The sequence below is a fragment of the Lissotriton helveticus genome, chromosome 8 (assembly GCF_964261635.1).
Source record: "Lissotriton helveticus chromosome 8, aLisHel1.1, whole genome shotgun sequence".
Classification (NCBI taxonomy): Eukaryota; Metazoa; Chordata; class Amphibia; order Caudata; family Salamandridae; genus Lissotriton; species Lissotriton helveticus.
The window spans coordinates 1,629,064,415-1,629,078,298 of record NC_136069.1 but is presented as its reverse complement, the minus strand read 5'-3'; the positions used below and the strand labels follow the sequence as shown (position 1 = coordinate 1,629,078,298).

At 46.2% G+C, this 13,884-nt stretch overlaps 1 protein-coding gene across 4 annotated transcripts in view; it reads right to left on the bottom strand.

Moving 5' to 3' along the window:
- Positions 1-13,884, bottom strand: part of LOC144773579 (uncharacterized) — a 319,451-nt gene that overhangs the window by 280,320 nt on the left and 25,247 nt on the right. The gene's annotated exons all lie outside the window — the stretch shown is intronic.

The following is a 13,884-nucleotide window of genomic DNA, read 5'->3' as shown; positions in this document are numbered from 1 at the left end:
GGCACCAAAGCCACAAACACCACCTTCTCCTGCAACATGCACCAGTCCATGTCTCGTTTCCATTCAGCGATTCGTGGAGGCGTGACTGCTCCCCAGAGTCTTGCAATGTTGGGTTTAGCTACCATCTGACCGAGTGTAACCCAAAGCCTGCCCTTAGCCGGTAGGCCTGTTGGCTCCCATATATTCAATATGCAACGCTTTGCCTCCGGGCGCAACTCTACCTCCCACACTTCTTGCATGCATTGCACCACCTTTACCCAGTATATCTGTAGTATTGGGCATTCCCACAGCATGTGAAAGAAGGAACCAACCATTCCACATCCCCTCCTGCACCCGTCACCTTCACTCCTGCCCATCTTTTGCAGCCTAGTGATCGATATGTACACCCTATGTAGAATTTTAAGTTGGATGAGCCGCAGCCTAGAGGAGATAGCCACCTCCTTAGGGGAGGCCAGCGCGCTCCTCCACTCCTCTTCATCAATTTCCAGACCGTCCACCTCCCACCTCCCTTTGAGGCCCAGGAGTAAATCGGGAAGGTTATTTATCAGTTTCTTATAGGTGAGTGAGATTGCGTGGTCCGGTATGTGTCCGTCCAACAGTCTATCTTCTAGGGGGGGTGCCTGAGGGGGCACTGTACCATGTGGGATGTTCTTCTGCAGAGAATGACTGACTTGGAGGTACCTGAAGTACTCAGTGTCCGCCAGCTCATATGTGGTTTGTAGGGATGGGAAGGACTTGACTCCGCCAGTGCCCCAGAGGTCTCCTATCCGGGAGATATCGATGAGGTCACACTTTTGGAATCCCTTAGAACGACCCAGGTGACCGTCGTTCGGATACCCATTGCGGGGTAGTCATGGTAAGAACGTGCCACAGTTGTACTGTGTGAAGAGTTGGCCCCGTCAGTTTGTGTCCGCCTAGCCACGAATACAGCACTGCTTCGTAGTTCCCCCCAGGTAGGAGCCACCTATCCATGCCGTGTCCCGGTTCGTTACCGTCGCTATATGTACCTTGATTAACAGCTGAGAGTTGTGCGGCCCAGTAATATCTGCGGATGTCCGGCAAGGCTATCCCTCCGTCGTACCACCCCAGAGTCCGTTTCTGCAGAGCTATTCGGGGAGTACCGGACCACAGGAGGTTTCTCAGCGTCGCCTCAATAGCATTAAAGTACGAGGATGGGACTAGATCAGGGTAATTCTGTAGGGCATAGAGGAACCAGGGCAGCGCCATCATTTTAAAAAGGGCTGCCCGGCCTAACAGGGAGACCGGAAGTTTTTGCCAGGCGGCGGAATCGCACTTGAGCCTCTGAAGGGGCGGGAGCAAATTCCTCTCATACATGGCGACTTTGTCCTTAGATATAAAAATCCCTAGGTATGTAAACCCTTCAGTGGCCACTTTCATGGGACAGTCACGTGGGAGTATGCGGTTGGGACCGTGAAGAACATAAAGAAAGGACTTATTCCAATTGATACTGTACCCAGCGTTCTTGCCAAAGCTGGTGAAGATGTCAAGGACTACGATTAGCGATTTTCGGGGCCGCGAGAGGTATAGGAGGATATCATCGGCGTATAAGGAGATCCTGTCCTCCCAGCCGTCTGTCCAACGAAGCCCCTTCATGGAGACGTCCTGCCTGATCCAAGTGGCCAGCGGTTCAAGGGAGAGGGCAAACAGAAGGGGCGAAAGCGGACACCCCTGGCGTGTCCCCCTCTCCAGGGTGAATGCCTCAGAGACCTTATTGTTCACAACCACCTGGGCTAGCGGTTCTGAATAGAGGAGTCATATCCAAGAAATGAAGCTGGGGCCGAAACCCATTTTACGAAGAACCGCCATCATGTACGGCCACTCGAGGGTGTCGAAGGCCATCGCGGCGTCAAGTGACACCACCACTGCATCTTCTCTTATCGTGTGACACCCCCCCAACACCCCGTTCAATCGGCAGAGATTAAGCGCCGTATTGCGGTGGGGCATGAATCCTGATTGGTCCGGGTGGACCAGTGTGGTGAGGACCGGTTGGAGTCTGTTAGCTAAGACTTTTGCTAAAATCTTAGGCTCCGCGTTTAACAGGGAGATGGGTCTGTATGAGGCACACTGCTCCCTAGGCTCCCCTTCCTTATGAATCTCTACGATACTTTTGCCGTCTTTTCGCCCAAGTGAGGTGCCTGAGTGGAGGAGGAGACCTTCGGCAACTGCTCGCCGAAAATATCCGGGACTAGTGCCTTGGGCGGACCAGAGGAGCTGTGTGTTTGTGCGAGTCCAGCATACCAACAGGCAGGTAGAGAAGCGCTGCAGGGACTCGCTCTCCCAGGAGTCCCTGCCTGACCGTTCACACCTGGTCTGCGCTCCCTGCCCGACACGCCCACAGCCCACTGCAGTATTTAAATCCCATGTTCTCAACCTACCGGCGGGATACTTTTGCCGTCTTTTCGCCCAAGTGAGGTGCCTGAGTGGAGGAGGAGACCTTCGGCAACTGCTCGCCAAAAATATCCGGGACTAGTGCCTTGGGCGGACCAGAGGAGCTGTGTGTTTGTGCGAGTCCAGCATACCAACAGGCAGGTAGAGAAGCGCTGCAGGGACTCGCTCTCCCAGGAGTCCCTGCCTGACCGTTCACACCTGGTCTGCGCTCCCTGCCCGATACGCCCACAGCCCGTCACACGCACTATTTCTTGATCACAGGCTGCCGCTGCGCGGGAGTGCGCCGGGCCAAGGGCGGGCCCGTCTGAGCCCGTCAGAGACAGTAAGAGACTGGACTGGGCCACCCCCTTTGTCTTTTTGTGGTTTATTATGAATTAACTGGTAAAGCTTAAAGGTTTTTTTTTTTCACTCATCTGGTGGTTGTACTCCGCCCAGAGACTTCCAGGTGGAGCGAGTTGATCGAGCAGAGCGGAGCAGAGCAGGGAGGAACGGTCGCAGTGGAGACGGCGTAACTAGCAGCTGAAAATCGCCGAACTCTCCCCATCTCCGCCACGGAGCTCAGAGCTCGGTGCTCAGAGGTTGGAGCTTGAGCCTGCTGGGTCGGCGGAAAAAAAAAGCTGCCGCGGTCTTGGCGGGTTTGGCGGATTTGGCGTTCGGGAGGGCAAGAGGATCGAGGCCAACTGAGCTATCCTCCAGGCTGCTTCTCTCGAGTTTGCCGAGTGACGCGAGAAGCTCCTGTGGTCTGCGCCAGGTCTGGGAGCCGTCCTTGTGGCCGTTCTGAGCAGGGAGCAAGAAGGGACACTCTGTGTGCTGGTCTGCCTCACTCTCGAGACCCAGCGCGGGAAGCCGCGGAAAAAGCGGGAGTGCCCCGGCAGCGGCGGGAGCCGCGAAGAAGTTCTCGGCAGAGCCACGGGAGCACACAGCACTCCAGTGTGGTGGTTGCTGCCATACGGAGCCCGCGAGAGCCAGACCAGACCAGACCGGGGGCTCACCCTCTGCTACTAGACGAGTCCAGAGCCCTGAGCCCTGAGTCCTGAGGTAAGACCATAAGACGCCATAGGAGCCAAGGTGCGACGCAACAGCCAAAGAGAGGAGCAGGGGGCTAGTGTGGTCGTTTTGTGGCTGTGGTAGTTAGAATGGAGCATTGCAGAGTGACCTGTGCTCGAACCCTGGCCCAACACCACCAGCCCCCCCTCCCCCCCTCCCACGAGAGTTACCTGTCTGAGCCATCGGCATTGGGACTGGACTAAAGCCACTTTGCGTTTGAGCCTGGGCAGAGCTTTGCAGAGTAGAGCAGAGCGGGGGGAGTAGAGGAGGCCACGGGCGAGGTGCGGTTGAGCGTGAGCGCGGATCAAGGCGCTGTGAGAACAACGCCGCCGCCCCCCGCCCCCTCCCCCGAGAGGCTGAGAAGCCGGAGGATAGGAGGACAGGAGAACAGAGTCACGGCCCTAAAAATCCGTGGCAGGGCGAAAACGAGCAAACACGAGCGATCTGCAAGGAGAGGACGGACCTGAGAGGCAAAACGGCGCTAGTACAGGTGAGCCTTAGGCACGTCGAGTAGCGAGAGGCAGGAGACCCCCCGGGTACAGCGGGAGTCCACTCAGCAGGAGCGGCTGAGTGCTTTCTTCCGCGACCGGCGGGCCCTCACAGGAGCCTCTCTTGCCATCACCTTTGCCTCGGAAAAGTTCCACCTCGTCGTCCCCTCATAGGGGGCAGATTAATCGAAAGGAGAGGAGCCACATTCGCTGCCCCAGCACATCATTTTCGAAAGAGTGAGTCACAGGACAGACTATAAGAAGGGGACAATAGCAATTAGGACCGGCAGTAGCTGCAGTAGCAGGACATTGGGGGTTACCATCAAATCATTGTAATGAGATCAGGAAAAGTTAGACAGACCCCGGCACGGAAAACTAGGAGCAAAAAACAAATTAATAAGAAAAACCTTGAAGGGGCTGACCCTAAGCAAAAAAGTCCACTCTTATCGCTTCTCTTAACCATGTTTAGAAGCATAGAGGAAGGCACTAAAAGAAAGCTAGCTCCGATTGACAGACTGCTACTACTCAAGGACCCTGGAGCCGCCATTTACTCTACATCAGCGGAGATCCCCGGATTAATGACCCCTTTAGCACCTCAGATAGCTCTATCGGACCAGCCTGAAAACAACAAGGGAAAAAACAAATCAGCGTCAAACCTTAACCTAAACTTAAATAGTACAATAGAACAGTGGCTATGGCAAAAACCGAGCCGGAGCGTGGGAAAGCTTGGCCAAAATCTGACAGACAAGGCGGAGGCATGCAATGGTGCTTGCTTTTGCACAATATGTAAAGAGGATATATGCCTAAGTATGGACCAGGTTCAAGCAGACAGAACAAAAAGTGATGACATCACACACAATAATATTGGAGATAGCTTAAACTATTCGAACAAGACAGAAGGACGGCCAAACTCCATTCATAAGAACTCTAGCAACAGGGAAAAATCTAACTCACCAATAGCAATTTTTAAAACATCACATAGGGAGCACACATGCTCTACCCCTAAGCCAGCCAACAATATTGCAAGAACATCAAGACTCCAGATAGCCGCCCAGGTGCATCAGGTGGATCAAAGCGATCAAGAATCCACCAAAAATGACGGACAAATAGAAACAACATTGGTGTTAGCGAAGGATATGATGCAGACACCAATTTCGGAAACTATACCCCAAATGGGCAGTAAACGCAATCTCAATGCTCAATATAACATAGACCAACAAGAAGCAAAACAAGCAACAACAACAATCCCTTTAGGAAGGCCAATGACACCAGGCATCAAGTTAATCAAGATCAAAACCCGAGTCAAGAATTTAAAACACAAGCTCAACAAGGAGAGATAGTCATCGACCAAAGCGTGCTCTCAGAGATCACTAAATCTTTATTGAACACATTACAGACAACAATAACGGCATTTAACATGCAAAATGACAAAATGGACATACAAATAGACCTCATGAATACAATTGCTTCTCAAATAGCAGGGATTAACACCAAATTGGAAAACATGAACAACTTTATCTCAAGAGTCCGGGCAAAGTACTCTGCTCAGTGCACTTGTAGCCCAATAATAGATAAACTAACTCTTCTGCCTACACTTCTCGAACAGATAATACTATTAAATAAATCAAGCTTGAGAGAATATAAAAAGAAGGAAGAACAATTAAAAGACAAGGGAGATACCATCATTGTTCTCGGAAATTCGGAACCTAACAAGACGGAAACTGGTAATCAGTCATCCAGAAACACTGACATTCCCAATCAGGGGGATACAAGTAATATAGGACTAAAGCTGTCAAGGAAACAAAAAAAACGTAATAGGAAAGCACGGAACAAACAGTCTCCAGCTACGGAACACCAAAAATCAAAGATCTACCCAATGTTCGTTAGTGCAAAAAAAGAAATGCAACCACGGACTCGTACAGCTCTATAGATGAAGACGTGTTAGCTAACACGAACTCAGAAATAACTGATAAGGAAATACCTGTAGAAATTATTCAGACAAAAGTTTGTGGTGGAGTGACAACCCGGGGCCCATGCAAAGACACCGGGAACCAAAAGCACTCCACGAAAAGAAAAGCAGATACCAAACATGGGCTAAAGAAAAAACCTACCCAGGCGGGGATTACACCTGGAAATGCCCAACAACGATATTGAAAGAGACTAAAGACACCCAGAGCAAAAGTGGTCAAAGTACTGGCTTAATCAATGACGATCAGATAAACAATGAACAATCTAGACCCAGGTTGTCCAACAACTCACCTCATAACGCCCGGCCCGAAATAGAACTGGGAGATAAAGAAGCAAAGACACGAGGTCAACAAACAATCCATACAAAAAACAGGGAACAAAACATCAAAGGAACTTGTGAGGTCGGATGGCGTGTGAACAAAAGTGTTGGCAAACAGGAAAACCCGCATATGGAAAATCAAGAGCGTGGAAACAGCAGGATCGAAGGTAAAATAATGGATACCCCCCAAGTGTTAGGTGATGCAGAAACACAGACATGGGTTGAAAATCAAACAATGCCTCTACCCAAAAAGTACGGGGATGACACCGGAAAAAACTTTCACCAGGAGCTGGTAACTCCTGAACAATTGAGGTGCGGACTTGACGACATCGACGCCGTGCACTCTGAGTTGGGAGACAATAACCAACACGCAAACATAAAAGTAGAAATTAAAGACAATATAAAGCAAATAAAAATGCAAAAAAAGAGTGAAGACGCAGAACAACTGGCGCATGACCTGATAACATCATCAAAATGGCAATTATTGCTAACTCCAGAATATGAGTCAAAAGGTTTGCATGACATTCTGAATAGGAGGAATATTCTGAAATTAACAGCAAACATACCAGCCTTATACTATCTGTCCACTACAAACCTACTGGCAGTAGAATTTATTGCAATGAAAGACCAGAAAAACAAGGAACAAACTCTGACAACTTGGCAGACTGAAATGGACGTTCAGCACATCATGAACGCTAAGGCACAATTTGAAGCATGGGGAATTAAATTATCAAGACCAACTAAACCACGTTACCCGGGACCTCTAAACAGCAATTTAATCATCAACTACAAGGACCATAGGCAAAATGGAACTTTGTCAAAAAATCAAACACTGCTCAGAGGAGCAATTGGCAGCTGTCTTCCAACAGCACTGAATAGAGCCCGAGAGAATGACCGGGCACCTAGAATGGAGGGGTATAAGGATAACTGGGGCTGGTTACCAGGAGCACTAAATACGATCACTTGTAAGTGACCGACTGAAAAAGAACTAGCCATTCAAGACTCAGGAAACATCCAAATACTCTCATGGAACATCGCGGGAGCTAAAAAATGGTTAGAAAGCGGATCCCGACTAGACAAGTGGGAAAAGTACGATATAATCGCATTACAAGTAACCTGGGCACTAGAAGACTTACCTCTAATAAATTACATACACTATACGGTACCAGCAACCAAAACTAAATCTCATGGTCGACCTAAAGGGGGTCTGGCGGTCTATATATCCACAGAATTACAAATGGACTCGGTACAGATGGACTCCGTAGGACCAAATATCCAACTGATTAAATTAACTTCAGGGTCTGTGCATAGACTAAAAACTGTCCTGACATATGCCCATCCGTCGGCCAAGCAAAAAGTAGAGCACAACATGCAGCTAATCACGACCATTACAAAAATCAGGAGTACTTTCCCCTCATGGGACCCGATACTTACAGGAGATTTTAATTCAAACTTAATTCATACTCCAGATGAGGATGATCTATTAACATCGGATAACATATGCTGGAACGTGCCACAACAATATCAGTTAACAACGCTTAAAAAGGATCATGCAGGAAAAGACTTGGTAAATGCTCTTGAGTATCTTGGATTAAGAGTAATAAATGGCAGAACCCCAGATGACTTCCCACCTAAACATACATTTCATGGGGGAAAGATAAGATCAAGATTAGACTATACAATCATTTCAGCATCATTGATGCCATTCCTCTCCCACTTTTCTATTGAGTACACAACCAAGAGTGATCACTCATTTCAACTTATACACTTTACACTAAAAGTCGCTAAGCATCAGGCAAATACAACAGTTGAAGGAGACATACAAACAGTTGACCTAAAACGACTCAAATGGTCAAATGAAACAATGGAAACACTTCAGCAACAATTAAAAAACATGATAAGTATCCAAAAAGCAGAAGCGCAGTCCATCACCCAAGCCTGGGAAAAATTCACATCAGAACTCTCTTCTCAAATGACAACCGGACAAAGGCAGACAAGATATAATGGCCCAAAAAAGCACCCAATAAATACAATAACTGCAGGTCTACGAGCCTTGAAACGCAATCTAAAAAAAAAAAATAAGGAGGCAAAAAAAAACAGTACTTGATACCACAGCTTGGGACAGTGTACGGCAGCTAAGGAAACGATACAAAAAAGAACTTTGGGAAGAAAAAAGAAAAACGAATGACAAATTCTGGGCAGAACTGCTCTGCATCTCCAAGAAATCAAATTCAAAACAGTTTTGGCTGACTATAAATAAACTGCAGAGACCAGTGAATACACTTTCGTCAAATATTCAAGAATGCGAGTGGGCAGAATTCCTTACCTTGAGGTTTTTTGAGACAAACACTCAAGATACCGCAGAAAGAAACTGCCAGACCTCAGCGGAGGCAAAGGATAAACCCATTGGGATTAAGGGAATCACCAGCTCAGAAGAAGATGAAACCACACATAAAGAAATGAAATTGATTGACGGGATAAAGGGTACAGAGGATAAAGGCCTATTGACACTAGCAAGAACTCACACGTTCCCTTCAAGCGAAGGAGTTATACGCATGATCAAGAAAGCCCGAACCGAAGGTGCTCCTGGACCCAACGGAATTCCCCAAGCAATTTTCAAACATGATACATCATTTTGGAGTAAACAACTACTTGCCTTGTATCAAGAGGTAGAGCTTTCAAACTACATACCGATAAATTGGCAAGGATCGATACTGACTCCAATATTTAAAGGAGGAGACAGATCAAACCCGGCAAACTATAGGTTAATAGCACTCCTGGATGTCGAGGCCAAATATTACACTTCTCTGGTGTTAGAAGAGCTTAAGGCTTGGTCTGATAATCTCAATCTTATCCCAGCCAACCAGACGGGCTTCAGGCAAGGCATAGGGACGACAACAAATATCTTAGGCTTATCAATTATGGCAAACAAATGTAAGCAGAGGAAACAACATCTCCACCTCTGCTTTATAGACCTAAAAGCCGCCTTTGATAGTGTCGACCGCCAGCTCCTATGGAAAAAGCTTCGAGCATGGGCCATTCCTGAAAGGCTGCTAAAGGGGAAATTGTTATTCTACTCCAACACGTGGCTAAGAATTAAAATTGGTGATGGATCCAGGCTATCAAGGAAACTAACAACAACTAGAGGACTCAAACAAGGGTGCTTCCTGGCCCCTCACCTTTTTAATTTGTTTTTGTCTGACCTTTCACAAAGGTTGGACCGTATCAACTCCCATCCACCAAAACTCGGAAAACTGAGACTTTCTCATCTCTCATATGCCGACGACGTCGTGCTAATGAGCAACACAAGAGTTGGACTACAAAGAAGCGTGCATGAAATGTCAGCCTACGTTTCAGAGAACAAACTTGAAATAAACACATCGAAGTCCAAAACAATGGTAATTGGGAACCAAATGAGAGGTAAACAGACAATCTGGCTTAACGGTGACCAACTCGAGGAGGTAAAAAAATACAAATACCTGGGTTTTTACATCGATAACACAAGAAATCACACAGAGCAAAAAGGGTACATGGCACAGAGAACAACCGCCCTTACATTTGCCTTCAGCCTATTGGCGAAGAAACTGAAGGGCCCTTCATATAAACCCCTGCTTGCCGTAATGAAGGCAAAAGTTTTACCAACAATAACGTATGCGAGTGTCGCTTTCCACGGAGAAGACAGAGATGTTTTCAACCAACTGGTAGCCTCTGTCTACAAAAAAACATTTCCAGCTACAAAGGTCAGCCTCCCCAGCCCAGGTGCGCTTGGAATTCGGCATACTAAATGAAGAATTGGGCAGAATGTATGCGACAGTTAAAACATGGTATTGTTTGAAACAAAATGTAGCTACTTCGCTAATCAATGAAGCACTTTGGGTGGAAGTAAACGAGGACAAAACTTCCCATTTTCATCAATACCTGTTCAAATCGCTCTCAATTACATGTACAACAGAGTTATGGAATAAAAACCTGCCATACCAATCGTTTAAACAAGCATTAAATAAAGCTTCAAAAATTCATTCATCATTGCTGGACAAAAACATCTTCCGAACAAGGTCACACGCCTGGATGGTGATAAATAGCTATAAGTCCCTTACTCCGGCACCTTATTTGAGCATACCGTTCTCAATGTCTGTTAAAAAACAATTAATGACATTACGCTTTGGTAAACTACCATCTTTGGCAGACCAGCCAGTATATAGGTCCTAAACAATGCCGGCTGTGTAACTGCCAGAAGGAAGATTTTATTCACATAATCTGTATATGTAACAAACTATATAATGAGCGAGTTAAGCTCTTAAAATCAAGTTTTAATGCTAGAGGAATCAGGTCATGCAGAGCGGCAATAACAGCGTGCCTAAATTCGGAAGATCCACCTCTGAATGGCAGACTGACTAAATTCCTTAAAGCATTTACTAAGCTCTGTAAAAATAAATCTGGAAACGCGGTTAAAGGGGAAGAAGGGTGATCAGACTGCACTGTATTTTTATAACGAATTTAGATCAACCAGAAGAGATGTAAAGAACAGATGTATATTAGGAAGATCCCACCCTTTGAAGGGCAGTCTGATTAAATTCCTTAGAGTACCAACTAAGCTCCGTAAAAGACTGGAAACTTGGTTAAGGAGGAAGACGGCTGGACTTAATGTACTGTATTTTCCCTCTTTTTTTTAAAATCTTTCTAATTTGTTCGTTTATTTATTTATTTATTTTTTCTCTTTCTCTCTCCTTTTTTTCTTTTAATAATGGATTTTAGAATAACCAGAAGAGATGAAATGAAGTATGGTTATTTTTCTTATACCACAATACCTTCCCAATGTTTCTTTGTTTGTTTTTGAAATTCTGGTTTTAAATTGTTATGGTTTTAACTAACTAAACAATAAACTTTGATTTGATTTGATTTGATTTGCTTAAAGGTGTATGATTAATAATTGTAGACAACCGCCTTATTTAAGACTGATGAGTATGGCATCTAAAAAACCTAAGGGTAACAAATCTGGTAATACGGGAGGAGGAGGGGGAATTATTGGCCCCATAGATGCATATATCACCATGGCCGCTTCGGCTCTGGAAAAAGAGATTGAATTAACGGTGCGCCGAATATCTCTTGACCCCGTGTTCCAACAAAGATCCTCGTTAGGGAAAATAGCATCAGCGACGTCCCCAGTTAGAGCCCAGACTCAGAGTGCCCCTATAACTCAGATAATCAGGGTACACTTGATTACTTCTGATATAAGCGGGCTGGACACTAGTTTGGTTTAATTCATGGCCTACCCGAGTATCGAGACGGGGTTAGAAAAAGTATTGGGCAAATAAATGGATTTTTAGCTGCTCATAAATCCTCAGAAAGCACGCTGATGTCCACTTTAAAGCGTAAACACGCTGGTAACGGACAGAAGGGGGGGCGCATTAAGAGGATGAAAGCCATCTCACCCAAACATAGGGTAAACATCAATGAAGATCACAATAACACTTCTACACAGGGGGAGACATCTGGTCACATACAAAACAACTCTATTCTTGAAATTAATGATAATGCACCTAGAGACATGGCGGACATAGCGTGTTCGTTAGATAAATTTGAACATTTGGTGAAGTCCCTAATTCTTCCACTTGTAGAGCGTTTGAGAAGGATAGGCACTCAGCTATAAGCCCCTTCATAAGGTTACTCTGGCTAATTCAGACACGCTCAAGAAACTGGAGGAAGCTAAACACCTGTCAACTAGTGTACCTATCCTGACTAACCCCCCCAAAAATATCCAGAAGCCTTTTCCCAAAGAGAAGTTGACTAAAGGGTACAGTGCTTCTTCTAAGCAAGGTGGGGACAAGTCCAAAAGCAAGACCCCCCAGTTAGCAAATCAAGCGCGCAAAGTTAGTGCTGCAGTTACTAATAGCCAGAGTACCCCCAAGGGACCAGTGAAATAAGACACCAAGGCAGATCAAGTAAATCCGGCGGTGTTAAACAGCCGGAGCAATAATAAGAGAGTTGATCTGCCACGGGAGTCCTATCCCTTGGTAATTGTATTAGCCGGGGTCCCAGAGCTGCAAAATGATAGGGCGGAAACCTTCCACGAACTAAAAAACAAGGTGATGTTTTGGTTAACGAAAAACCGGCCCCTTAGCCCAGATTTACAGGGGGAAATCATTAACGTTAGGAGAGTAAGTTGGGTGGGCCAAAATACAAAGGATGTAGAGGGAGACTGCATCATAGTGAACTTTAGAAACCCACAAGTAGTACGGTTCATTAGTGGTTTCCCCAATCAGGATAATCTTGGCGGGATCTTGTCTTTTGACCTAAGTCACCTTTATCCATTGGCCCCTGTTAGGGCTGACAGTGGGAGTTTTCCCAATCCATCTTATGGGAGAAATTACGCCAAAAGAAAGCACTGTGTTAACACTCCGGCAGTATTTACTACGCTGAGAGGTTACCCCCAAAATAATTATTATAACATTCATCAAGTAGGAAACCCTTTTCACGTCCCTACTATCAATCGTTTTGACGCATTGTCTGATCTGGGTTGGATAGATTGACAAGTGGGGGAGAAAGTGATAGCATATGGAAATAAAACCCTTTTCCCTCACCATGTAACAGCCATCCAAGCGGACCTGGGTCCGCTGGAGATGGCTGAGGATCCTGCACCTATTACACCGAAACTAGCTTATGGTTGTGATCCATTAACAGGAATAAACTGTCCATCAGACAGGTTGGCTAATCTATCCAGTAGTATAAACATAAAGCTTGTAACCTGGAACATCGCAGGCTTAAGAAATAAAGTAGATGACCCAATCTGGAGAGACTCTATAAGGACAGCAGATATCATTGGGCTACAAGAAACCTGGGATACAGGGAACATCCTCAGCCTAGACGGTTACTCCACGCATTTTCTTCCCGCAGTAGTATCACCCATGGGGAGGGCGAAGGGGGGGTTAGTTACATTAATTGCGGCAACTATTCCCGGGGTTCATACCCAGATAGCAACAGGTTCTCCTTATTGTTTGGCAGTTCAAATAGCCTGCAAAGGGGCCTGTAACATATTTTTTTTTTTTATAAATCTTTTTATTATTATAACACAAGAGGAGAAATATACATATCAGATGTCATAAACGAATACAACACAGCTGTGGACGGGCAAGTGAAGTGAAGAAATACCGTACAGTCAGAATCAGCAAAGAAATCAATACCAGCGTAAAGCAGAAGCAAAACAATGAGATAGCAATGACCGCAGGCACCCCCCCCACAGTACCCGCCCGCCAGGAGTACAGGATATACGAGGCAGACATATGACACCCAGATACGTTTACGCAAAAATCAGGAGAATACGCCACATCTCTTGTGAAGAAAGGAAAAGGGAAATAGAATGGTCATAGAAAATAACAAAGGAAAAAAAAGAAAAAAAAACACAACCCCCCACCCTACACCCCTGCAGATGGCTACGACCTAACCCCACTAGCAGCGTGCCTGTCGCCCCCTAAACTACGCCCCAAGGAAGGGAAAAAGTTGGAGGAGGAGAATGTTGCAAAATGATACGAGCTCCCGGACTCCCATCCCCTCGCCAAAAGCAGACACCCCCCATCGTAGTATTAAGCAAAGTTCAGAAAATCAAAAGACAGTCCGTAGGGGAGCCGCAAACAGAAAAAGGACCATCCCGCCCGA